Genomic DNA, 27,629 nt, shown 5'->3' on the forward strand with positions numbered 1-27,629 from the left:
CTGATCAAACTGGTTTTCATCAAGCCAGTCCGAATGTATTCTGATTTTTAAAAAATCAAAGTCTCTTTGCAAGCTTTAAGACATCCCAACGTGAGCAGGTACAACTATCACTTTTTGATTTGAAGTTTGGAAGATTTTCTCCAAAGCCTTGTTGGGATCAGTCTCCTTGGATTGTATTTGATTGTGAGGGACAGCCATACTAATGCTGTGAATTTTATGTCGATGTCTCACCATTACTGGGTGCAAGTACAGTTGTGAAACAAAGCAGTTACTGCAGAGATCACTGATACAGACGTTATAAAAATTTGATGAGAATAAAATTGAACTTTGTAAATCTGAGCTTTTTTAATATATAAGTAAGTTAGCGTGTCAATGGATTTGTTTTTGGAAGTATTTTATTCTAATTCTAGTTGCCAGCGATTGTTTTCATTGGTTCCAGATGTTTGGGAATTTATAACAAAATGTCTGTCCTCCATGTTCCAGTTACCTGCTGGAGGTTTTGTTGAATGTAGTCTTACCTGATGCTCCATGTCATTTACTAGTTTGATTTCACCTCCATCAGTCCTGCAATTTAAAAGAGAAACCGGAATTTATTTGGTTATTTATGCTGGATTGGGCCTTAGTGTGGAAATAAGTATATCATTGTATCATAGAAGAACAGAATTTGGAGCATCTGTAACCAGCAGTTGCATTTAGTAATCAATTTCCTTCCTCCTAGGCTTGGCACAATTGGTAACACCCTAACCCCTGAGACAGCAGATTGTGGGTTAAAATACCACTCCAACACTCCAGAGCACAAAATGTAGGTGACACTCCAGCACAGTACTAAACAATTGCCCGCACACTTTGCTGACTCCTTCTGAGTTATGGTACTGATCACCAATGTTGGCAACCTGTTTGACTGGGGCATTACATAAAGTCATACAGCATGGAAACAGACCCTTCGGTCCAACTAGTCCCCACTGACCATGTTCCCAAACTGAACTAGTCCTACTTGCTTATGTTTGGCCCATATCCATTCAAACCTTTTCTATTCAGGTACTTATTCAAATGTCTTTTAAATGTTGTAACTGTCCTGGCATCCACCACTTCCTTTGGCAGTTCATTCCACACATGAATCACTCTGTGTAAAAAAAAAAGTTGTCTCTCAAGTCCTTTTTAAATCTTTCTCCTCTCACCTTAAAATCTGAGCTAATCCTTGCTCTCGCTATTCGACTTTCAGATAATACAAAGGCAGTGAAAGGTCCAGATAAGATAGAACCTTTATTTTAAAAACATTCCTCTGTAGCATTATCTGTTTTGTTCCAAGAAAACTGGTTTCATTAGATCTGTTTGAATGCAGTTGGTTATTGTGGACTAGCACCCTGCTGGTAAAATAGCGAGCGAGTGTTAGTTCATGTTCGTGACTTTATCTCCTGTTGGAAAACAGTACGCTGACTGTAACAAATAAGCTTGAGACTGTGCTGATGCACTTCACTTTTTTCTGGCAAATGTCTGGGTTCCCCGGGATAAATAGCGAGAGTCTGAACGAAAAGGACAGTTGAGGCTTGTGCGTAATTTTCATTTGCTGTCTGGATGATGTTGACTCCTGCTGTCTGTGGACGGTGTTGGCCTCTTGGTATTTCCTCTTGACCATGATATTAGCAAGCTAACTGACTGTGTGTGCGGTGTTATATCTTGGCAATTCTTAAGCTCATTCCAAGATTCCACACAAACTGTTTTCAACTGGTGGTGGTGGAGGATATGTCTTTCTTTCGACAATTATCATTTTCTTTGTTATTAGTTGACTTTTTAAAAGATGTCTCACTGTGACTTATTTTGAAATGTCAAAAAAGCACAAACATTTCACAAATTACAATCCTGCTATCACAATGACGACAATACAACAGGAGAGTCAAATACTTGTGCTGTTCAAATTACTCCACAAAATAAATAGAATGAGAATTAGGTTTATTGTCACGTGTACTTAAGTACAGGGCTACACAAGTGCAGCAAAAAGTGCATAAAGTCGATATTTTCTTGTAGCATCTTAGGTACAAAGATGTCCAAATACTAAATCTTAGGTATAGCTTAGAAAAATAAAGGTGAAAGTTTGGCATTGCAGCCTTTCTGAAACAGGGAGTCCACACTGGGCTTCACGTCAAGTAGGCTGAGAGTCCTTTGACTCAGCCCTGGCCCAACTCTGATGCTGTCCAAGGAATGGAGGTAAGTGGCGAAGAGAAAAGAAGCGAATGGGCTCGAAGGCCTCTGGCTATGGAGCCTCCTTCTACCTAATCGAATAGATAGTTGTAACGTTTCATTAAAACCACTCAAATCCTTAATTTGAACTCATGTCCTTGACAATTAACCCTAAGTTCAATATTTTAAAAACATTTTTTTTGTTGATCGTCATGCTTCGGTCTTTATACATGAGGTCATGTGCTATCCCTGAATCATGGTTCTGCTCTATTTCACGATGCAGTACAAAACAGCAATATAGATTGATACTAACCCTCTCCTCCTGTTTCAGCTGGAGCTGGTGTGAGTCACCAATATGTCCTTCCGGGGGTGGGGGGTGCAGGGGGGAGTGTGTGTGTGTGTGTGTGTGTATGGTGCCAGTGATCTCTTGATCTTGGCGGAGTTACCACCTTCCAGAGAGCTGGGCTGGTCAGGGTGGAGGGGGAGTAAAATATAGTTACATCTGTAGCTTGCTTCACGCAAATTACAGACATTATTTCTTCTCCTGACCCTTTGTCTGAGATCCCTAATTTCTTGAATTCTGCCCAGTAGCTCTAGTAGGAGGAATTTGCCGCACATTCTCCTCCTGTGGCAGTACTGCTGTCTTTGGAATGGGAGGTCCTTGGATTACCGAATGGCTTTGTATTGCTTTGTGGCTCAGCACTGACGGCCCCAACTGGAACAGCTTGAAGGCAGTACTGGATATGGAGGATTTGTTCAGGAGTGTCCCGTGTGGGATTCCTGAACCACATGATGTACATGTGCTTAAGATATGAGCATCACTTGAACTGGAGACAGTGATTTCTTTTGTTGAAAGCTGTTTTATATTAACTGAACTGTTTGTGGTTGTTTAACAGAAAATGTGGCCTGTGCTGAAAGGTTGCCACAGTTATTAGAATATTTCAACACTTGGGAAATAACTGCACTGAGGCTGCTGACCAATCAACAAGTCACACTTTATTTATATATGCACAGTAACACTGGCTGTGGCCAGCCAGTTTGGAGTCAGTCCCCTGAACTGAGGAGATCCTAATGTCCTGGTTATATTGGTTAGCCAGGGCTTTCCTGATTGAGGATGCATAGATGGAATCACATCATCAAGTTTGCTAATGATACGACTGTAGTGAGTCTCATCAGCACAAAAAATGAGTCAGCATACAGAGAGGAGGTGTAGTGGCTAACTGACTGGTACAGAGCCAACAACCCACCTCTGAACGTGAACGAGATGAAAGAGGTGGTTGTTGATTTCAGGAAGGCACAGAGCAACCACTCTCCACTGGACATCGAAGACCCCCTGTGGAGATCGTGAACAGCACCAAATTTCTTGGCGTACACCTGGCGAAGAATCTCACCTGGATCCTCAACACTAGCTCCATAGCCAAGTGTCTCCAATTTCTGCACAGGCTGAGGAAAGCCCACCTCCCACTCCCCATCCTCGCCACATTCTACAGAGGGATCATTAAGAGTACCCTGAGCTGCTGCATCACTGCCTGGTTCAGGAATTGCACCATCTCAGATTGCAAGACCGTATAACAGATTGTGAGGACAGCTGAGAGGATCATCGGGATCTCTCTTCCCTCCATTACTGACATTTACACTACACCCTATATCCGGAAGGCTAAGAGCATTGTGGAAGACCCCACACACATTCCTGCCATCTGGCAGATTATGCTGAAGCATTCAGTCTGTCACGGCCAGACTGTGGAATGGTTTCTTCCCCCAAGCCATCAGGCTCCTTAACACAGTATGATCAAACTCTTTCCCATCTGAAATTTTTTGCATGACTTGGAATTGCTGCAAGAAAGATGTCTATTATTTATCATTCTTCTATTACATTGTAACTTGCATGTTTTGCACTTCATATGCACTTTATGCCGTGTACAATTGTGTAGTTTGTGCTGTCCATGTAGCACCCTCGGTCCTGGAGGAACGCTGTCTCGGTTTTACTGTATCAGCTGTAAATGGGAGAAATGACAAATAGAAGCTACTTTACTTTACTCTACTCTAACCTGGACCAATCAAGAACCTTGTAGTTAACGAGGTTAATCTGGTTCCAATCATTACAACTTGCTATACATTTTGCTCCATTTTCTGATGTGGGTTTTAAAAAAATTGGTCTATTGAACCATCAATGCAAGTTATCACCTTTTGAGTGGTAAGTCCCCCGTTGGTTTGGGAATTGGTGTTATGTGTACACTTTGTTTTGTTCAAGTATAGAATCCTTACACAATCGTAGACTCCCTACAGTGTAGAAACAGGCCAGTTGGCCCAACAAGTCCACACTGACCCTCTAAAGAGTAACCCATCCAGATCCATTTCCCTACCATCTATTTACCTCTGACTAATGCATCTAACCAACACATCCCTGAACACTATGGGCAATTTAGCATGGCCAATTCACCTAACCTGCGCATCTTTGGATTGTGGGAGGAAACCAGTGAAAACCCACGCAGACACAGGGAGAATGTGCAAACTCCACAGACACAGTCACCTGAGGCTGGAATCAAACCAGGACCTTGGCACTGTGAGGCAGAAGTGCGAACCACTGAGCCACAGTGCCGCCCCAAATCATTGGCTTTAGGATAATGGATTGATGTGCATTCAGGAATATCCTGATGAATAAAATGAGTAATTTTCTCCTTTTAAACCTATTAACAGCTATTGCCTCTCAAATCCATTTAAAGCCATGCTCTATTGATTATTTTATTGTCACATGTACCGGGATACAGTGAAAAATGTTGTTTTCTGTGTTGTACAGGTGGATTGTACCATATAAAATGCATCAGGGTAGGAGAACAGTGTGCAGAATACTGTCTTATATCCGCAGAGAAGGTACACACAGGGAGATCAGAACTAATATTTGAGAGATCCATTCAAAAGGCTGATAACAGTGAGGTAGAAGCTGTTTTTGAGCCTATTTATGTGTATTCAAACTTTTGTATCTTCTATCTCATTGGAGAGGGTGGAGGAGAGTATAGCTCTAGTGGGGGGTTGGGGGTGGAGGGGAGGCGGTGGAGGGGAGGGTGGGCGGTCTTTGATTATGTTGGTTCCTTTCCCAAAGCAGAAGGAAGTTTAGAATTAGAAGAAAATTAGAATTAGAATATCCTTTTATTATCACATGCACTGCAGTATAGGAGTCCAGTGAAAAGTTTACAATGTTACCTCTTATGGCGTTTACAAAGTACCTCAGTATGAATCTTAGATACAAAAAGAGGAATGAAAAAAGAAAAGTAGCTGCATTACTTCATAATGATTCATAGAATAAGTTTGAAATATGATATGGTTGAAAGGATAGACATTACAGTCAGATAAACAGTTTACAAATAAGCATTCTATTACAGTAGCTCAGCATAGGAGTTTCCCAAGTGCTCTGTCTGCCCAGAACAGACCCAGTCCAATACCCGTCACCTCTGTACTTCAGCCAACTCTCGCTGCTCCAAGGTAAGTTTTCTTTGCCTCCCTCACCAGCCTCCAGTCCAGGAGTCACTTCCCCGCGACAGTCTCTGCTCCAGGATTCACCAGAGTCGGCCTTTGGTCTGGAGTCAGCTCCTCCATTCTCCTCTGGGTGAGTCCTAGTCAAAAGTTGAAAAAGAAATGCAGAGAATGAGAAAACCCAGAAGAAAGAAGAATGGCTGGAGCAGAGGACTGGAGTGTCCAATGGAAGCAATGGATGGAAGACTGGTTTGCGTGATGGACTGGACTGTGTTCACGATTCTCTGTAGTTCCTTGCAGTCTTGGAAGAGAGCTTGTCAAAACACATTGTGATGCATCCAGATACAGATGCACCATAGAAAAATTAGTAAGAGTCCTTGTGGACATGTTGAATTTCCTTTAATGCCTTCAGTCAGATTTCTGTCCTTGCCACATTGAAACAGCCACCAAAAGATGTATTTAGTTGTTGGTAATTTTTTCAGCTCCAAATGCAACTAACTTGGATATACAGGGCGACACGCCATCTCCGTGGAAACATTTTTCGTGATTTCAGTTACCTGCAGATTACCGCACCCTGAACATATTATAGGGGACCAGGGACCAGGAGGCTGACCGGAAGGTACATTTTCCATTGAAATGAATGGGTTCGCTCTTATCCGCTGTTTCAGGCTTCTGCAGTAGGTCCTGGAATATATTCCCCCTGGGGAGGGGAGGGGGAGCCACTGTACATCTAAAACCTCTCCTCTGTTGTCCGCTAAGGTAACATTACCCTTGCTTGACTGCATTCTTACTGTAGAATCACTCACAGTACACATTTGTAGCAGTTCCAGCAATAACTTTTCCTCTGCCCACTCACATGTTTTCTATTTTTTTTAATGTGCAGTTAAGTATTCTTGCAAAAAGGTGTACAGATAGTGATAGTTAATTTAGCTTGAACATTCATAAATATAATGCTACTAACCTTTCCACTAGAGAATATTTGGGAGCTGAAGGCAGCCCTGATGAAGCATGTCAACCAGTGAGATTTACAGGATGTTTTGGGAATTCATTTTTGTTGGGAAATTTGCTTTCTTCTCTTTGAAAAGAGAAACCGTCAACCACATCATCTCAGTTCCAGGATATCATGGCAGGAGTTCTGTGGGGTAATGTCAAAGGGCAAACCATCTTCAGCTGCTTCATCAATGACCCCCTCCCCCCCCCCCCCCCCCATCATTTGCATGACATGACTTACATGTTCAGTGGTTTATCCTCTACTGCTGAAAATTAAACAGACCCTTAGACCCAGTGCAGAGAGGAGTGTTGCTAGCAGTCAGCTACCCAAAGCAAAACCCACCAGTTTCAAAAACACCCTTTGTAAGTGTCTCTCTTCACTTCCACTCTGAGTGGCACAATTGGTAAATGATTTAGTTGGTCGGTGCTTGGTCGGTTGTTAATGCTTGGATGCTGAGGTAATTCATGCCCAAATACAGTAAGGCCAATACAATTTCCATGCTTGGGTTGCTAAGATTTAAGGAACATTCATGCTGCAATGTGCCCAGACATTATCGTCTCCACTAAGGGAATCTAACCATCACCACTTGTCATTCAATCACTGAAGTCTCACAGAAACTCCACCAGCAATATCCTGGGGTTTATCATTTGACCAGGACAAAACTGGAGATATATGTGTCTACAAGAGCAAATCTGAGGCCCAAAGTCCTGCAGCAAGCAACTCACCACCTAACTTCCCGAAGTCTTTTCACATCCATAAGTCACAAATATGATGGAATACTCTCCACTCACCAGGATGCATATAATACCAACAACTCTCAAGTAGCTTAACATCATCCGGGACAAACCAACCCACTAGAGTTGTACCACATCCACCACCTTTGACATTCCATCCATTCACCGCTGATGCACAATGACAGCAATATGCACCATCTGCAAAACACATTGCAGTTACTAACCAAGTGTTCTTTCCCAGCACTTTACAAACCCACAATCTCTACCACATGTAAGGACAAGGGCAGCAGATACATGGAAAGCAGATGCATGTAAAGTTTTACTCCACACACCATACTGGCTGGGAGTTAGATCACTGTTCCTTCACCAATGCTGGGTCAAAGCCTTGGAATTACCCTCCTAACAGTAGTGTGGGTGGCTGCACATCTCAAAGACTGCAGTATTTCAGGAGGTAGTTCACCATCATCTTTGCCAGGGCAATTACAAATGAGCAACAAATGCTGTATCCGCACTGATAAATCATTTTTAAAAATAAAACCATGGATTAAATAAAACCATTGCAGTGACTGGGCTGTGTAATTTGTCATTTTTAATTCATCTGTTCCTTGTGAAAGATGTAGAGTTGGCAATGCTTCTGAAAGAGTTGATGTTGCTGTTGCGTTGGTAATACACAATAGGCTTTGGGTAGAGAATCATGCAGTGTTGACAAAGTCTCGATGTCCATTTCAAAGAAGAATCACACTGGCTTTGAAATGTTAACTCTGTTTCTGTCTCCATAGATACTGCCAGACCTGCTGAGTTTCTCCAAAACTTATCTTTCCTGCTTTTATTTCAGATTTTCATCATCTGCAGTATTTTGGCTTTATGTTGTTGTCGTCTCTGGCTACTCACAGTTGTAATAACTCCTAACAGTTTAACGAATGGTAAGTTCGTAGTAGAGAAAATGAATATTGCTGAAAAAGGCACATTTTGTCTTACCTTTTGGTCTTGCTCTCATCAGGGCTTTTCACAAGAATACCAAATCATGGGGAAGACCAACATTTGCATGACATGGCTTACATGTCCAGTGGTTTATCCTCTAATGCTGAAAATTAAACAGACCGTTAGACCCAGCACAAAGAGGAGTGTTGCTGGCAGTGAGCTACCCCAAGCAAAACCTACCAGTTTTAAAAACAACTTTTAAAAGTGTCTCTCTTCACTTCCACTCTGAGTGGCACAATTAGTAAATGATTTTGTTGGTTTTAACTGTGCAGTTATGGTGTCTTAATGCTTTTAGTAGGCACTATATGTCTAAGAGAACATTCCATTTAAAAGCTTTAATCTACTTAATACGTTGTCCTCTATGTAGCGTATGTTTAAAATTTTGATTTTTATTCATTCATGGGGTGAGGGTGTTGCTGGCTAGACCAGCATTTAGTGCCCATCTCTAATTGCCCAGAGAGTCAGTCATATTTCTCTGGGTCTGGAGTGACATGTAGTCCAGACCAGGTAAGGACAGCATTTACTTCTCTTAAGGATATTAGTGAACCAAATGTGTTTTTCCGATAATTGACAATGGTTTAATCGTCATCATTAGACACTTCATTCCAAATTTTTAAAATTGAATTCAATAAAATCCTGTTGAGGCAAGATTTGAACTCAGGTCCTCAGAACATGACCTGGGTCTCTGGATTAACAATCCAGCAATAATAACACTGGGCCCCACTCTTATATTTATTTTGATTTGGTGATTGTCAGGTCATGAAAGGCACTAAGTCAATCTAACTTACTTATATATGTTTAAAAGTGGCTGTACATGGAGGTCCATTCATTGAAAGAAGTGGAGACTCAGAGGGAAGGGGGAGAATGCCATCTTTTGGGGGGGGGGGGAGTGTGTGGTGCAGTGTGCTCTGCCTTCCCAAATTTTTGGGATTGACTGTGCTGTGAGAAGCCATTGGCCAATGGCTTAGGAACAGTAACATTTGACCCTTTGCTGTCTGTCCACACTACGCATTGATACTTCTGGGACCTAGTAAAACCAGTCAACTCATTCATTAATAGAAATCACCATGACACTTATAAAGTTTCAGGAGAGGCATCCGAGAAAGTGGAGTGGGGCCAACAGTTTGTGCATGTATATATGTAGAGTGCCAAGTCTGTGAAGGTGATGATTATGGATGGCCCTGTAATGACCTGCTTAATCAAACGGAGCTTGCTTTTTATTTATGTATTTCCCTCATTCAAAGTGTCCTGTTGATGTAATGCTCTAAATTCAGACTGCTGCTGTTTCCCCTCAAATGAGCTAATAGGAGTTGTAAGTGCAACTTGAAATGTTTGTCCATAAATCCAGGGCTTCCTGCACCAGGTATGCAGACTGATAAAGGCAAGCCTTTGTGGAACTGCGAATAAACCAAAAGTTGTTTTATCCTGAGCTTCCATTGCAATCATTGCAAGTTTGGGCAGGATCCTTGATGTTGTCCTTTTGACTTTCCACTTCTAACAAGATGTTCAGTTAAGAAGCGTTGCATACACGGTACTCTGATTTTTTTTCTCTCTCTCTCCTTGGCTGCTCCGAGTGTGTTGAAAAGTTCAGGACAATACTAGAAGCTTGGAAACCCTATAACTCTCCTTCCACAATCTCTGAATGCAGAGGCTCGGTTTGAAATTCTACAATGCTGAACAGACAGCTGCCTGCTTTTCTCTGTAATGAACAAGTGCTGCTGATTTTACTTTCCATTGACCCCTCTTGGGAAAAGTGCAGACATATAAATGTAAGCTAATAAGACCTAGGTTTGACTGATGTTGCCTGTGTGGGAATAATCTCTAAGTTCTGTCTAGACAAACATGACTGCTCACTATTTGGACAATGTGCTCTTGAAATAATTCTCTAGATCTAATGCTTCCTGGCTGATGGTATTGAAGGTGGAGCGTGGTTTTGTTAAATCCAATGAGCAACTTACCTATCTGTCTTAGAATGGGATGGCCTGTCTATCAGTAGGCCTTCTGAAGACCTTAAGTGACTATTAACTGCCCACTTAAGGGCTTGAAGCGGCCACTGGGTTTTAAGCAGTGGCTGTACAGGCCAATGCTAAGTGCTCATCACTCAGGTGACTCAGAGGCCCTATCCTCCAAGATATAACCCCCTTCCCAGGATGCCCTTCCCCTTTCTTCCTATTTATTTTTTCTTGCTTGCTTTTGCTCACATTCTCTCTCTTCTGTTCGCCCATGTAGCTCCATCAAGAGAGCAGAATCTTGTCTATTAATGGCCAATTAACTGTTTGTTGAAATGGTTGGTGCAGACCTAATGGGCCGAATGGCTTCTTCCCACACTGTCGGGACTCTATAATACAGGTTAGCTGATGATCCCCCTTGGTAGGTACCTTAATGGAGAAATCTGGTGCCTCATATAATTTAGCCAGTTATTTTATTCCGCCCGTGGCTGTACCACAGCTTTGCTCTCAGTTTTTTATTATTTATTCAGCACAAAATTCAGTCGTGCTGGAGGTAACAAATGTAGCAATGGGAACAAATTACTACAGGTGCTAGAATTTGTACTGAAAGCAACAAATGCTGGCGATTGCAGCAGGTCAGAGAGCATCCTTGGAGAGAGAGTAAGCTAATGTTTCAAGTATAAATGAAGAGTCAACGTTAGCTTGCCCTCTCTCCACGGCTGTTGTCTGACCCATTGTGATCTCCAGCATTTGTTGTTCTCAGTAGCAATGTGCCGTCTGTCCTCTCAATTAATGTTGCTGGATATGACAGTAATGTTATCATAAATTGCAGGAACTTGTCGATTATTATAATTTAAGCCTAAGTGGTTTTTTGAAAGTTCACTTATAGACAAATACAGTTTCAACATTACAAAGGGAACAATGAGGTGGCTCATATACAAATTGCAATGGCATTTACCAGGCATGTATTTATGTAGAACATCTCATTTCAGATGTTCAAAGGAAGTGCTTTTTAATTTGTTCCTGGGTTGTGTGTGTCACTGACTAAGCTAGCATTTATTGCCCAATTCTGAATTATCCGAGAGAGAGTCACCTTTGTGAACTGCAATCCAAAGGGATAGGTACACCTACAGGTTTTTAACCCAGTGACAGTGAAGGAGTGTAATTCCAAGTAAGGATAGTGAGTGACTTGGAGGAGAAGTTTCAGATGCCTCCATGCATCTACTGCCCACATCTTCAAGGTGGTCGAGTTTGCAGGATTAGATGGCACTTTCGAAGGATAAATAGCTGCTCTGTGTTTTTTTTTATGGTGAATGCTGTGCATTGGTGGTGAAGGGATTGAATGTTGAAGGTGTTGGATGGGGTGCTAATCAAGCTGCTTTGACCTGGATGATGTTTAGCAAATGGAAAGGATTCCATCGCCCTCCTGAATTTTGCTATGTAGAGGATGGACTGGCTTTCAGGGTGGGGCTGAGTTTGTTTGAACCATAGAATTCCTAGCCTCTGGCCTTGCCTTGTATCCACAGTATCAATGTGGGTGATTCCGTCAAGTTTCTGGTCGGTGGTGACTCCCAGGGTATTGGTAGAGTATTCTGAGACTTTTATACCATTTGAAAATTGGAGACATGGTGACATTCTACAACAAATGAATAATTTTTAAGTATAGATGCTATTTTTAATGAGAATCATGACTGCCAGTTTAGCAACAAAATTAATAATGACCAGACAATCTGTTAGTGACATTTTCAACACTTCCTTGTGAAAGAGGAATGGTGGCATTTATTTTCAGTTTACTCTGTAAGGAATATTCCTTTTGCCTTTCAGAACTATTAGTCTTTGTAACGGTTAGACCCTGTCTTTCTGTTTTGAAACTGCAGTACTAACAAAATAAGACCTTCTTAAGGGAACGAACTTGTTCATCATCATTTAGGGCATGGAGTTTTGAACCTGCTGGTTTCACTGTATGTACTATACTGTACAGATTAGGGAGGATACCAGATTTGACCCCAGAGCAGGATAAAAATCAACAATGTGGTGGAAAGAACTTGAAACCTTTCTTACCACTATTCAAAACTGCAGGCTACAACATAAATAGGAAAGCATGTGTTGCCACAGCAAGTTGGCCTCCTCGCAGCTGGTTTGTGCGGTCAGCTGGATGACCAACCCCGATCCAATTGGTGCCCACAGCACAGGGTTGGATCCCTGTTTTGGCTTTGGGGTTGCTGGGGTTAGATTCAGGATCTGCCTCCTTGCCAGACCTGTGGTCGAGATTGAGAGGCTGAATCAGACCTTCCTTCGTGCAGAGAATTCAATAACGTTGACTTACTGATTTTTGAGCTTTTCAAACAAATATACTACGATGTTCTGGTATGTGTGACTTGGACAGAGTTTAATAACTTTCTTCTTGATGTGCTGATGTTACCAAAAGGATAATGCGAACATGACATCTGTGATTTACATTACTGCTGCTCTTAAGAATAAGGCAAGTGTGAGAGCACTGGTCCATTGGATGCTGATTGATCGACTTCATTCCCTGATCAACGGCTCAAAGTGAAATTGCAGCAGCAAAAAGACAAATGTGTATCACTGGGACAAAAGTGGTTTTTCATTAACATTACTGCAGCAGCTTGTAGACTGTGTAGCTGTCATGAAACTCAAAACAGCTCCAGTATTTTAGATAAACCCTCACAGTTTTTGTTTTAATGGGCAAGAATGACCATCCCCAGAGAAATGATTTTAATTGAGGTCCAGATGGCTGGATTGACTTCTGGCATTATTAACATCAGATTTTGTAACTGCAAAAAAACAGGTTAAGTTCTATGCTTCATCTTGGTAATGGTATAACATGATGTAGCTTTCCAGATATTACTTTTGATATATTGCCTTTTTGTTCTACTGAGGTTAAATGCTTTGAGATCTGCTAAGGAAGAGCTCAATTTTTGTTGCTGGAAGGACATCAGCTCATTGCAGCATTACTCCTGTTTTCATGTTGAGCTGGATAACAGAATCATGGTCACTTGCTGTTGTGCTGGAGTGGCTGATCAACATGAGCTTTAGATTGATTGTTCATGTCAACTCCCAGGAGTCCTCTAATGAATATAAATCACATTTTGATCTAATGCAACCATTTATATCACAAACACATAATGTGTTATTCCTTACGAACTTAAAATTTCAGCCAATCATAATTGAAGAGGTAAGGAGTTTGCTAATCCACACTAGACAAGAGTGCGTGTGAACTGTCAATGAAAATCTATTAAAAACCCATAAGATAATTAACAAATATCAGTTAGAAAAAGCTAGTGTTTTTTTTAAATCACTTCAACAATTTCATAGAATGCCTAAAATGTGAAAGCAGTCCATCCCACCATCGAGCTGAGACTGACCTCCGAACAGCATCCCACCCAGACCCATCCCTCTACCCCACCATGCATTTCCCATGGTTAATCCACCTAGAAGCAAGTGAGGACTGCAGACGCTGGTGATCAGAGTCAAGAGTGTAGTGCTGAAAAAGCACAGCAGGTCAGGCAGCATCCAAGGAGCAGGAGCATCAATGTTTCGGGCAAGAGCCCTTCATCAGGAATGAGGCTTGTGAGCTGAAGGGGTGGGGAGATAAATGGGAGGGGAGTGGGTTTGGGGGGTAAGGTAGCTGAGAGAGCAATAGGTAGATGGAGGTGGGGGTACTGGTGATAGGTCTGAGAGGAGGGTGGACTGGAGTGGGGAGAAAGAAAACAGACAGGTAGGACACAGCATGAGGGTGGTGCCACATTGAAAGGTTGGAACCGGGATAAGGTGTGGGAAGGGGAAATGAGGAAACTGTTGATCCTGTTTGGTTGGAGGGTCCCAAGGCGGAAGATGAGGCATTCTTCCTCCAGGCATCGGGTGGTTAGGGTGTGGTGTGGTGAAGCAGGACGTCCAGGACCTGTATGTCCTTGGCAGAGTGGGAGGGGAAGTTAAAGTATTCGGCGACAAGATGGTGGGGTTGGTTGGTGTGTGTATCCCGGAGATCCCACCTAGGTACTATGGGCACTCTACTTAATCTGCACATCCTTTGATATCTCTGCACATTTTAGGCAGTCATCTCCCTAATATAACAATCTCGGCTGTGAAATTAAATTTGTGACAATTTTAACTTCTATGATTCAGAGCCATTATTTAACTTACCTCTTGCATTTTTCATACAGTATTGTAATCAACATCTCTGTAATATAAGGTCAGATTCCCATGTTATGGTTATCAAAGAATTTCAAAACATTATCTGACCACACACCCAAGAGTGTCTTCAACTATTAGGATTTCATTTTTATGGTTGTGAGCAAGACTGTCCTTTGCAGAATATGCCAGAATTTGGTGTTTGTAAGCTTCTCCTTCTTTCAACCTTGTGATAGAGAAAGATTGGTAACAATAAGTCAGGCAACCAGTATTGGACCAAACTAAATACATATACAGGTTTTAATATATTAACATATAGCATAGGTTTTTGAATTATTCAGATGATCATTTTTGACAAGAACCACAATTTAAATTCAGGTAGTGATTGTTTCATGAAATAAAATTATAAATAACCAGTTCTGTGCTCAATTACTGCTCCAGAATTTTTTTCTGACTTCTCAGGTTATGTAGCTCAACATCTATGTTATGACCAGACCCCAAGTCAGACTCTGCAATTCATTACAGTTCTTAATTGCTAAAGCTAAAAAGGATTAGTAATGCAACACACATACACTGATTTAGCAATCTGAAAGTTGTGCTTAAAAAGAAAGATATATGGATCAGTCTCTGAATTGTTTGCAAAGATGATGGTTGAACATTGAAGTCATTGCAATAGACGTTACTAGTAAAACAATTTTGAAATGTCAAGGCACATCACTGATCACATTAACATGGGGCACTTCTATACAAATAGCTTAAAGAAAATCCTCAAGTGGCAAAAAAAATGGCATTCATACTTCTCCTATCCACTTCTTGTCTTATAATGTCAGCCGTGGTTTAAGTATTCCCAAAGTTGTGGTTATACACTTCCATCCAGCATTTTCCTTGTTAGGAAATGGCAGACTTCAACCAGTATAAAATTTACCAAACTTGATATTTAAGCCTTCTTTGTTTGCAGCATTTGCATTCTTTCTATTAGAAGGGTTGAAACTTGGAAGGGTTCTGAAATGATTTACAAGGATATTGCCAGGGATGGAGGATTTGAGCTAAAGGGAGAGGCTGAATAAACTGGGCTGTTTTCCCTAGAACGTCAGAGCCTGAGGGGTGACCTTATCAAGGTTTATAAAATCATGAGGAGCATGGATAGGGTGAACACCCAGGTCATTATCACAGGGTGTGGGGGAGTCCAGGACTTGAGGGCCATAGGTTTAGGGTGAGAGGGGAAAGATTTAAAAGGGACCTAAGGGGCAACTTTTTCACACAGTGAAATGCGCTGGCAGAGAAAGTGGTAGAGGCTGATACAATTACAACATTTAAAAGGCATTTGGATGGGGACATGAATAAGAAGGGTTTGGAGGGATACGGCCCAAGTGCTGGCATTTGGGACTGATTAGGTTAGGATAACTGGTCGGCATGGACGAGTTGGACCGAAGGGTCTGTTTCCATGCTGTACATCTTTATGACTCTAATGCTGATGTTTGTAGGTTCACAGTCAGCTTTGTGATTGTTAAGTTTTTTTATGGATTGGTTAATATTCTGTAGTTGGGATGCCCTTTCCCTGTGATTTAAATTCCACCATTCTTGGTGAGAAAGAGTCCTTTGGTTGTTTTGTTTCCTTTATAAGTGGTTTGCAGCACTCTGAATTAGAGAGAGAAAGGCTTTTGCCTGCAACATGAGGTAACTGGCATATGAAAAGTTAAACCCAACCTGGTACTCTCAAAATCATTCCATCTGACTAGTCCACTTGAGTCAGTTGAACTTGGCTTCTTGTGTACTCCTGGAGCTAAAACAGACATGTTTCTGATAAGTGAGGAGAGATACATACTTAAGCCCTTCATTATCTCTTACTAGGTGTCTCCCTGTTAAATGTTTCACTGATATTTAACATGTGGAACATTCCATAGGCTTCACTTATGATTTGCCACTGAATTTAAATTTGCAGTTTTTCTGTAGCAGTCCTCCTTTTCAAGAGACATTTTGAAATGAAATGGAAAAGAGAAAGGCTATTTAACCCCTTCTCCGTGACTTTTTTTGGAGAAAACGTTTCATTTTCAGGTGAATTTTTTTATTGCTTTTTTAATAGTATTTTTAATGCTTGCACTCTCATCTGATGTATCCAAGCTTCTAATTGAAGGTTCATGCTCATTGTTATCTTCTGAGTTCGACATCTGGGTGTAATTTGTAAAAAAAACAGAAAAAACTGAATGACAGTGTGTGCCCATAGCGGTGCGTCGACGCTTCTTGCAATGCCTGAGGCGGAAGATACAAAGCTACCAGACGTATGAGTCACCGAGTATACTCGTTTCTAGCTGAGAAGAGCCCAGAAATGCCGAGAATTGACGTATAAACTCGTCTGTGGCTGTTTTTGAAATTATATGTTTTGGACGAGCTTACTCGTCGCACTCTGAAAAAGACAAATTGGGTGAGGACAAGTGAATGGGTAAGGGGTTAATACTTCAGGATGCTGATCCATTTTCTTAGTACTTAGAAAAAAAACCGAAAGTATTGAACTTAATATTCCTAATGTGCAAATCAGAGCTGTGCATACATTTTAAGCCTGATCAACATTTGAACCCATTGACAATTTGCTCCCTGTTATGATCAACCCCCAGGCCGGGATTTGCAACTCAAAATAATTCTGGATGGGGCATTCCCAAATGCTTCTGCCCCCAGTTGGGAGGAATGAACTGATTTTCCCTCCTTCATTCAACCAAGGTTAACAACAAGGTCACAACTAGGTTCATTTCAAAAGGACCCCATATTATTGGCATTTCCCAAATCAAATGTATTTATTTTGAAAGCCAAATTAGTGAGGATTTCTTGGGCTCGAGAGTGCGTATTTCAGCTGTTAAATGCAAGGAAAGGTAATAAAAGGTAGTGCATCTCTCCACGCATTAGAAATGTGAATTGAATGAAATGATTTCCGCATCCATTTTTAACTTCTGTGTAGTCAAAGTAGTGGAACATTGGTGTTAAGTTGGATGACACAGATAATCTGACACTGGCAGTGAATTCTTGGCTCTGCAAGTCAGCTTGATAGGCTTTTGTCTGTTTCTTCTAAGACAGTGATTTTACTAGCTTGCCCAGATTTCAGAATTGTGAGTGAGAACGCCTTTCTTTACCAATAGTGCAGAAGTGTCTAATTGCAATTAGTAAGCTGTGACTTTCAGAGCACACTAGCCTGCACTAACACAGCAGCCCACTGCCATGCAAAGATTAGGAGTTGCAGTTGCTTTTTAACTTCTTTCTGCTATATGCCTGGAAAAGTAAAATACCAAATAGCTACAGTTTGGGACATAAGCTTAGAGGGATGATTAGCTTTAACTTAACATCTCTTTTTTTAAAAGATTCTCTGTTTTGAAATTTCCTTGGCACTCTATAGATGTGACGTTCCATGAATTCACACAGGGACTCACACCAGTCATTGAAATCCATTCTCTGGATTTACTGACAGTTATTCTTAAATGAAAGTTTTTTTTAAAAATACATGTCTTGTTTAAAAGTTCAGTAACTCAGTATTGTTATCCATCAACATACCATGCCTCTCTGTACACCGGTCAACCCGAGAAATAAATTGTCTGGCTTTTTGTTTGCACCAAAAATTTGGGAGCATTTTGAAATCAATGAGGGACCACCAAAGGATTGATGAAAAAGTGGAACAGATCTGATAGGTGAATCACTTAGCCACAACTATAACAATAAATAGTGTTTGCAAGTATATAAAAAGGAAAAGTTAAAGCAAACCTTGGTCTCTTTAGGAGCCCAGAGAGCAGAAATTATCGTGGAAAATGAAGAAAGTGAGACAGAAACTGAGAAACCAAGATATCGAATAAATATTTTGTCGTCTTAATAGAAGACACAAGTTACATACTAGAAACAGAGGACCACTTAAGGGCAAGTAAAAGTGAAAAAATGAAGGTAATTAATTTTCGGTCCTAGTGAGGAAGTTAGGAAATATATCTCTGTTCAAGAAAGGACAAAGTTAAAAATCACACAACACACACACGAAGACCTTTATTCTCTACAACCACCTGATGAAGGAGCAGAATTCCAAAAGCTAGTGCTTCCAAATAAACCTGTTGGACTATAATTTAGTGTTGTGATTTTAACTTTGTACACCCCACACCAACACCGGCTCCTCCACTTCAAGAAAGGAAGAAGATAGAAAATCTTAACTGGACATCAATTATCTTAGAAAGCGCTGGAAGTTCTTAAGGAATTATGATAATGCACATTTTAATAAAAGCCTAATTTGGATTACAACAATTCAACAAGGTTTTGTGGAATAGGAATCCTGTTTAATGAGATAAAAGGGAACAACTGGTGTCAAATGGAGGTCCACATATACCATAAGGTCCTATTGAAAAAGATTCTTGCATTAGATAAGGATCGGTGGAGTTGAGTGTTTTATTTGCATAGCTAGAGGAATAGTTAATGGGCAGGGAGCAGGTATTAGTGATTAAATGGAGTATTTTCAACCTGACAAACTGTGACTAAGGGAGTGTCACAATATCAGTGTTGGGGCCTCAGCTATTTACAATTTGTTATTGACTTAGACAAACAGAAAGCAATGTATCTAAATGTGGTAATGATACAAAGCTAGGTAGGAATACAAGCTGCGAGGGTGACTCAAAAAGGCTGTAACCTGATCTGGGCAGGTAAATTGTGTGGACAATGAATGTCAGATGCAGTATAATGTGGGAAAACATAAGGTTATTCACTGGTCAAGCTTAGAAAAGCAGAATGCACTTTGCAAGATGTGAAGCTTGTAAGTGTTGATGTTTGGACAAACGTGTGTAGTTGTTAAAGGAGCAGATACAGCAAGCAACTTGTAAAACAAAAAGCATGTTGGGCTTTATTGCAAGGGGATTGGAGTGTGAACATGAGGAAGTGATGCCATCGAACTTCGGTGAGACTGTACCCAATATTAGATATTAGTCTCCATATTTAATGAAGGATATGCTTTCATTGAAAGCAGTACAGTGATGCCTAGGATGAGAGGATTGTATTATGGTGAGAAATTTGAGTGAATTGATGCCATATTTATTAGGTATAAAAGATGGAGAATTTCAAGATTATGAAGGGGCCTGATAGGTTGGATATCAAGAGATTGTCTTCTGTGAAACAAAAGACAAAATATAAGGACCCAATTATTTTGGAGTAAGATGGGGAGAAATGTCTTTGCTCAACAGGTTGTGTTTTTTCTGCAATCAGGAATTTGTGGAACAATTAGCTCAGCTGTCTGGATCGTTGGCTTGCAATGCAGGTGATGCCAACAGTTTAGGTTAAATTGCTCTACATCAGCTGAGGTCATCATTAAAGGACCCATCTTCTCTACCTCACTCCTCGTGTGAGGGGCAGTGACCCTCCGGTTAAACTCACCACCATGCATCTCTCTCTTATTAGAGAGAGAGAGAGAGAGAGAGAGATTGATCCTCTGGGAACTTGGTAACTTTCATTGAGTGTGTTTAAAGCTCAGACAACAGATTTGTGGTCTCAGGAATGAGAGTGGGTGGGGAAGTGGAGTTGAAGCCTTGCCTTGTGGATTTATGTAGCTTTATTAAATGAGGAGAACAAATTACTTTCCTATACCTGGAACCAATCAAAAAAGCTAAGTCACTGCCACATATTTCAGAATCATCTTTTCAAATCCCTTCACCAGAAATGTGCAGCTGCAAAACATTTTCTTTTCTAAAAGAAGAGAGGGGGAGGTGGGGAAAGCTGGTCACTTAATGCAACACATTGCTAACATGAAAATGAAATTCTTTGCAATGTCTGACTCACTGCTTAAGACATTAAACAATTTATCTTTGACTGATTCAAGGAATTTGATTATTTTTGAGGCCTCAAAGAGACATTTAATCCATTTGGCAGTAGCGTTATACACTGCACTTTGCGCATTCACTCTCTGGTAATTGGCTTGAGCAATGTTACAGCAACCTGCTAGATTTTTACGTTGAACTGTTTTTAAAGGTCATGCTCCTTGATGCTGTGGGGCCAATGTTACAGCCCACTTCCTGGGTGACACCAGCGTTACTGTTGGCTAACTGATGTGTGCTGCTGGGACAACTCAGTTTCTCCACTGTTTTGTAGAAGAATTAGTGAAGGCGGTGCGGTTCTCATTTTGTTTCTGCTGAAATTTTCCATTAACCAAGATCCCTGTTATGTAAGAAAAAGAAATCTGCTTGTTGCTGTTTTTTGGGACCTTACTGTGTGAAAACTGCTGCTACCATTGCCTACCTTGCAAGAAGAATTGCACTATTGTTTAAAAAGCACTTGATTGGTTGTACAGCAAATTGGAATGAACTGAGGTAATAAATGACACTGTGTAATAACAAGGTGGCTTTCCTTCCATACCACATCATCACTTTTTCCAATCCAATGACGTTAGCTGCATAGCACAGACTTCACAAAGTGATGAAGGAAATATTACACTCTGGAGGTGCATGACTGTGTTTGAAGAACCTGACTGAATGTACCTACCCCCAGGAATGTTATTTGACTGTCTTCATGTAACTGCGCTATTGAGCTGTGTGATGTTTCCAAACTTATTGCCCTGTCTGACTTTCTTCCTCACATAAAATAACAAAAATATAAAATTGGTTCCATAAGTAATTGTTTTCTAGCTTTAAACGAATAATGTAACATTTTAAGAAATACTTCACATGATTAGTGAACCAGAAGTTGAAGTTTGATTTTAATTATGCCCAAAGAAAGACAGTCTCCTGTTGCACTATGTGATGCTTATTCATAATTTATATTTACTTTTGTTCCCTTGGATTTACTGGATAAGAATCCAGAACTAATTTTGAGAGAGCTGATTTGTATCTGAACAGCAAAGATTGATGTTTCTCAAGTTGATGGAGGAGTAGGTGTCACCGCTAACATCGGCTGAGGTTACCAGAAGGGTCCGACCCGGCTAATCTCTGCCCTCACCTGAGGCATGGTGCCCCTCCGGTTTAACTCTCTACCAGTCTTCTTCTTTAATAGAGAGCAGTCCTCGGGCCCGATAGGACTATGGCAATTTGACCATTTTACCACTTAAAGATCTACTTCTCTGATAGAAATGCGACTAAAAGTAAATAATTTGTAAATATCTTGCTCTTTTTGCACCTCAAAGCACCCCTTTTCTTCCTGCTAATTCTGAGTCTCGGTCTAGGCTGATGGATTTCTGTTGGGATCGGAGTTAAGTGCAAACAACTGGTCAGCCTATGTTGGGAAAGTAGCTGACTAAAAAGATGAAGCTTTCTATCCCAATTGACCTTGGGCTTCCTGAAGGAAGGGATGATGCATTGACCACATGCCCCACCAGTTCCTATGCTTTTGAAGAAGAAATTTCAACATATTGCATATCGGACATGTTTACAAATATATCAAGTAGGTGATGCTAAGTTCAAGCAGGAAAGAATTTGAAGTAACCATAATATGCAAGATGTATTGACATTCACTTCACTTTCATCCCCATGGTTGACGTCTCCTGCCTTCACCCCAGGTTTTTTGAACAGAAACATGTTCAGACCAACCATGTAACCACTGAATATTTGTTTGAGTAGCTAAAGTGCTTTGTTGCATAGTGGTAGTGTCCTTGCCTCTGGGCCAGTAGGTGCAGATTTGAGTTCACCTGCCCCTAAATTGAATCATTAATAAGTCCAAACAGGGTTGATTAAACTAACTACAAGGGTAGGTGAAAAACTGGAGAATGAAGAAATAAAAAGTCGGGCATTACAGACCTTCAAAAGTGTAAACTCATAGTAAAAAATTTAGAAGAACAAAGAGGTACAAAGTTCAGAATAACAGTGCCTTTGTATTTTCAAGATGCCCCAAAACCTTCAAAGAAAATCACATGTTTTTTTTCCCTTCCCAATAAACATCAGCGGCCCTCACCATCTCATAGATAAGTATCCTTCATTGTGACTATGTCTAAATCCTATTTAGATATAGCTCACCATCTCAAGGGCAACTAGAGATGGTCAAAAAATGCTGGCTTTACCAGTGCCTGTGACATGTCATGAGTGACTTATAAGACCAGCAATTTTTGTTTGCTTATTATTTGGAATCTTGCACTGCACTTGGACTCAGAATTGACAGCTCTCCTTCTGTGAGCACAGATTTCTGAGGAATAATATTTGCTGTTGCTGTAGCTTGAGCAGTGTGGAGGCACTGAAATGTTAAGGTGCCTGTTGAGAATTGATGACCTGGCAACATCTCTTGAATGTTGTCGACAATGTGTTGATGATGGAGCTTTCTTTCTCTGAGCTATGTGTACACATTCTAACTGAGCCATTTGTAAAGTTGTAACAGCTCTAAGATTGTTGACAAGCACTTTCTCGGATAACTGCAGTGCTTCACCAGAGGTGGTCTGTCGACAGCAGTGCTATTTGAGACTTACTCAACATGAAGGCTGTCTCTGGAGGCAAAGTTATTCTAAATGTTGAAAATCACAACACCAGTTTATAGTCCAACAGGTTTAATTGGAAGCACACTAGCTTTCGGAGCGACGCTCCTTCATCAGGTGATAGTGGAGGTTCGAGATGGTATCGTGTGATTTTTAACTTTGTACACCGCAGTCCAACACCGGCATCTCCAAATCATTATTCTAAATGTTTATTCTATGGATGGTTTGCAGATGGAGGTGGTGTTTTCTATTTGTATAGGATACATGATGCAGGTCTCTTGATTTGACTGTTAGATGCAAATGACTCTTTAAGTTGTTAATCCAGGCTATTGTCACTTTTGAAGTTTAACGTAAATGTACTGATGTTTAACACTTTCCAATGATAAAAATCACACAATATCTGGTTATAGTCCAACAGGTTTAATTGGAATGACCTGATGAAGGAGTAGCGCTCTGAAAGCTGGTGCTTTCAATTAAACCTGTAGGACTATAACCTGGAGTTGTGTGATTTTTAACTTTGTATACCCCAGTCCAACACTGGCATCTCCAAATCATGACTTTCCAATGAACATGTTTAAGTTTCAAAGCAAAGTACAAGGACCCTGCGTTATTTAGTTTTCTAGGCAGCATGCAACAAACTAGAACTGGAGGTTGGAAAAGCAATGTAAGCACACCTGATACAATCACCATCAGACATTTAGAGACACATGCATGTACACATGTGTATATAAGCGCCCGCGCTGACACACCTGTACATGCCTTCTCCCAGCCTAGAATCTGCCTACTCTCTGCAGCCAAAAACTTCATTTCAAACTAAAAAAAAAGTGGTTTTCCTGCAGCAGTTGCTCTAAGTTGTACCATTTGAATTGAGAAAGGAGACGCATTTCTTGATGAAATAAGTTACTCTGTATTTTTTATGAACCAGTTGAAGTTTCCAGAGAAGGACAACTGAACAACGAGGGGGTGTGGTCTGATGAAGAAGGATCATCTTGACATTGGAATCAGGAAGCAAAGAGCACAGAACTCACTTTCCAGTTTTTCTTTTTCCACCAATAATCTTTATCTTGTGTGTGTGTGTGTGTGTGTGTGTCTGAGGGGGAGTTTATTTTGGGATTAGAGTTTTAGTTGGTACTGTTATCTGTTTACCTGTAGCTAAATTTGCCTAATTATAATAAATAATTTATGGTTGGTACAGGAACCTGGTCCACACTTGCTATCAACCTGGGTTCAAGGTAAGGTGAACATGGGTTCTTTGTATACTTTCTTAAAAAAATTGTTACAATTCTGGGAATGAAGGGCCTCAATTTAAGTGTGCTACCCCAGTGGGCAGTAACACTTTTAAATGAACGTTTTAATACTTTCCACTTTATGAGGTCATGAGCAGCATGGTGAACATTCCACATCTTCTCCTGTAAGTTGTTTGACGTAATGGTTAATTGCAGGGAGTAAACATTCCTGTTTGTGCGGATCTCGTTTTTGCTAAAGGGTGCCTTCCAGAATAAATGTTCATACAGGTTGTGGGATCAAGCTCCTCCCAAGTAATAGGTGAATCGGGCAAGGGGTTGTGTGGTTGCGGTCTGTACTGATTTCAAGAATAAGGATTCAAATCCATCTGTACCACGTGTCTTTCAAGCTTCCTTGCAACTTTGCTGAGTTTCCCCATCAGATTTAAATAGAAAGCTGCAGATAGTAGTATGTTTTGAGGCAAATATTTTGATGGTTGTGTTATTGATGCATTTCATTTCATGCATAGCATACCAAATATTCTAAACTGACATGGAGAAAGTTAGATGTAACGGTATTTCTGAACATGTACTTTTTGCTTTGAAAATTTAAGTATTTTATAATTTCAGCCATTTTATCTTATTGTTTCTCCCAACGTTGAGCTAGTCAATTCTTCATGCAAATTCCAATATGACAGAACAATAGGAATCTGTGTCAGTGTCGTTATTGCTATGTCCTGCATCACTAACTGTTCTCCAAATTGTCTCTTGCACAGTAATTCATTGACTCCTTGGACTCTTTGTTTTGTTTGGCAGCATTTGCTTTTCAGAAATGAAAATTAAACTAGCTGATTGGTATCATTTTGAATTTGGGATTGCGCTTTTATTTCATGGTGTTTTCCCTTCACTCCCCACAACAAGATCTTTTGTAGAGTTATCGGGAACGCTGAATTTTTTTTTGTTGTATTTTTAGTGAATTTTGTAGTTCTGAAGCTGCAGAATGTCCAGTCAGTAAACTTAGAGTTCTGGAATTGTTCATCTTCCATTGTTAAATGAATACCACATTGTCTGTATGGTCCATACAAAAAAGCTCTTTTAGCCCTTTGCTGCCACTGTGAAATGAGCTGTGTGATAAACCCTATCCACAAAGAAAAGATATCTTGGGTTTTTTTTTACCAATTGATCCAATTTGGTAGGAGGCACATACAAGAGCAAAAGATGGGGCACAAGTGATGGAAGTGATTATATTGATGAATTTAAATTAGCTTCATTTACTAATTCTTGTCAATTTTTTCGGGCTGTCTGCATTCTTTACGACAGTCTTCAGAACTGAATGTGTGATTATCTTCACATATCAATCGAGATAACATTCCCTCAATGAAATAAAGTTTTCGGTAAGATCCTTAGTGCTTCCTCACCTCTTTCTCAATCAGACTCCCATTCAAGAAGTTTGTTTCTGAAAATGGGAATAGATAGGGCTGAGAAGGGTCCTTAGGTCCGTATGTTTGCAATTATGGCATTTGTGGGTTTATTTGACTCGAGCGAATTAACTTAGGAAGTAGTTTTATGGCTGGAGAATGTGCAAATTGATTTTTCACTGTGGATATTGCCTTTTTCACCATCTGTCGCTGGCTACTAGCTCCTGTTGTGATAAGCACACACAAGAGCAAAAGATGGGGCACAAGTGATGGAAGTGATTATATTGATGAATTTAAATTGGCTTCATTTACTAATTCTTGTCAATTTTTCCAGGTTGAAAGCAAGTTTTTTTTTGTGTGTGGTTGGTTTGTTTTTGCAATTCAGCCAGCACCAATTTTACAGCCACTGGCTAAACCCTCCCAAGGATCTGACTGAGTGAGTGAACCTCATTTTGTTTGTTGTGTTCATAGACTTGCCTTGTTCTTTGAAGGGAACAGCCTTCTCTCTGTGCCTGCAATGTCTGTTCTAATGCCTGTAATCATTTTGGTAAAATGAATGTTCACAGTGTCTGTTTAAAAGCAGAGTGAAAAATTTACCTTCAAAATACATCTTTGCTAATAGAATTAATAGAACTGTGTGCTGCTGAACTAAAGACAATGCTCTGGAAATTCTTTGGGGAACACTCAGCAGACTTTGGCCAGTTGGTAGAAGGGATGTTGAGGTTGTGTCTTTACAAATAAAAAATCAGCCAAGAATCTCACTGTAGATTGTCATCCAGTGATTCAATTGTGACAAACCCCTTCTTGTACATAATGTTTATGGGTGAGGGATGGAATCAGCTTGTGATTTCTCCAGAGTTGAATTGAGTGCAGCGCTCACTTTATTGTAAAAAGGTTACTTGATTGTGATATGAAAGGGTTGCTGAGATTACAATATTCCTTTCAGAAGAGATCTGGGTTTTCCAGGTAGACGGGGTCTTTGGGAATGGCATCATTCCCCAAAAATTTAAGTTTGTGCGTTTTTGTAAAGTATGTTTCTCTGCTTATTTTTGTGATCCTGTTGCGGTATATTAAAATTGTACCACTTACCAACATCCCTTTTTAAAAGCACATGTCGGAATTTGCACTCTATTAACCTTCAAATAAGAAAGTTCTTATTGAGGAATAACCTTACTGCACAATGGACAAATCACTAACTTGGAAGACAAATGGAGAGGGTTGATTGAATAACAAAGATTGACCCTTAATATTTTCACTGATTCGCAAGTTCACTTGGATTCCGTCTGTTTTTACTGTGCATCTCTGAAATCTGAGATCATTCCTTGATTTGCTGAACCTGGTTTCACAGCATGTGGCACCCTTTAAGATTTTAGTTTCAATGTGCATGTTCCCAATACAAAAATATCCATCTGTGCATGTGTAGTTTCACCCATGGCATGATCCCATCATAACATTGAATTTTTAACGAGATGTAAGATCCTGGAAAACACGACAGCGATTATAATCAGTGTGTAAATTTCTTTACAAATCGGTGCTTCCAGTGACAGGTAAATAGCTCTACAGGTCCTGATACAGGTGCACTGTAATGTTGTCTGACAATTAATCAGCCTTCCTTTCACTGAAACCTGGGACTTTTCCACCAAAGACATTTGCCAACTGATTATAATTGTTGCTACATTTTCCTGATCTTGTAATGTGTTTAAAACTCAATTTGTTGCGAGCTGGCTACTTATTTTCTGCTTGGAACAGATTTCAGCACAGCAGATACTGTTATTTTTGCAACATTTCAGTGAGGTATGACTCCCATTTTTCTCATTTTCAGACTGCCCCCTTCAAGTATTGTGGAGTTGCCCATAAATGTGACCTTTTAGTTTTGCCAACTTCAATATAGACATGTCTTTGCTGCTTGAAGACTGAAATTGCTAATGGATTGCTCACGTTCTTTTTCCCTCCGCACCCTCTTCACAGCCTTGACTTCTGTTTAGAGCTAATGCTAGGTTCCCTTGAGCTCAAATGTATTCTCACTGAAACTTGTTGTATTTTCTCTTAAAGTTGTACTTACAGTATTTGGCAAAGAAATGCCAACTTGCCTGTCTGTGTGGAGTTTGCACATTCTCCCTATGTCTGCGTGGGTTTC

At 40.4% G+C, this 27,629-nt stretch overlaps 1 protein-coding gene across 8 annotated transcripts in view; it reads left to right on the forward strand.

Annotated features, from left to right (window-relative positions):
• The window catches only part of pknox2 (pbx/knotted 1 homeobox 2), a 439,080-nt gene that overhangs the window by 35,842 nt on the left and 375,609 nt on the right, over positions 1–27,629 (forward strand). The window lies entirely within an intron of this gene.

The sequence above is a fragment of the Hemiscyllium ocellatum genome, chromosome 29 (assembly GCF_020745735.1).
Source record: "Hemiscyllium ocellatum isolate sHemOce1 chromosome 29, sHemOce1.pat.X.cur, whole genome shotgun sequence".
NCBI classification, from domain to species: domain Eukaryota; kingdom Metazoa; phylum Chordata; class Chondrichthyes; order Orectolobiformes; family Hemiscylliidae; genus Hemiscyllium; species Hemiscyllium ocellatum.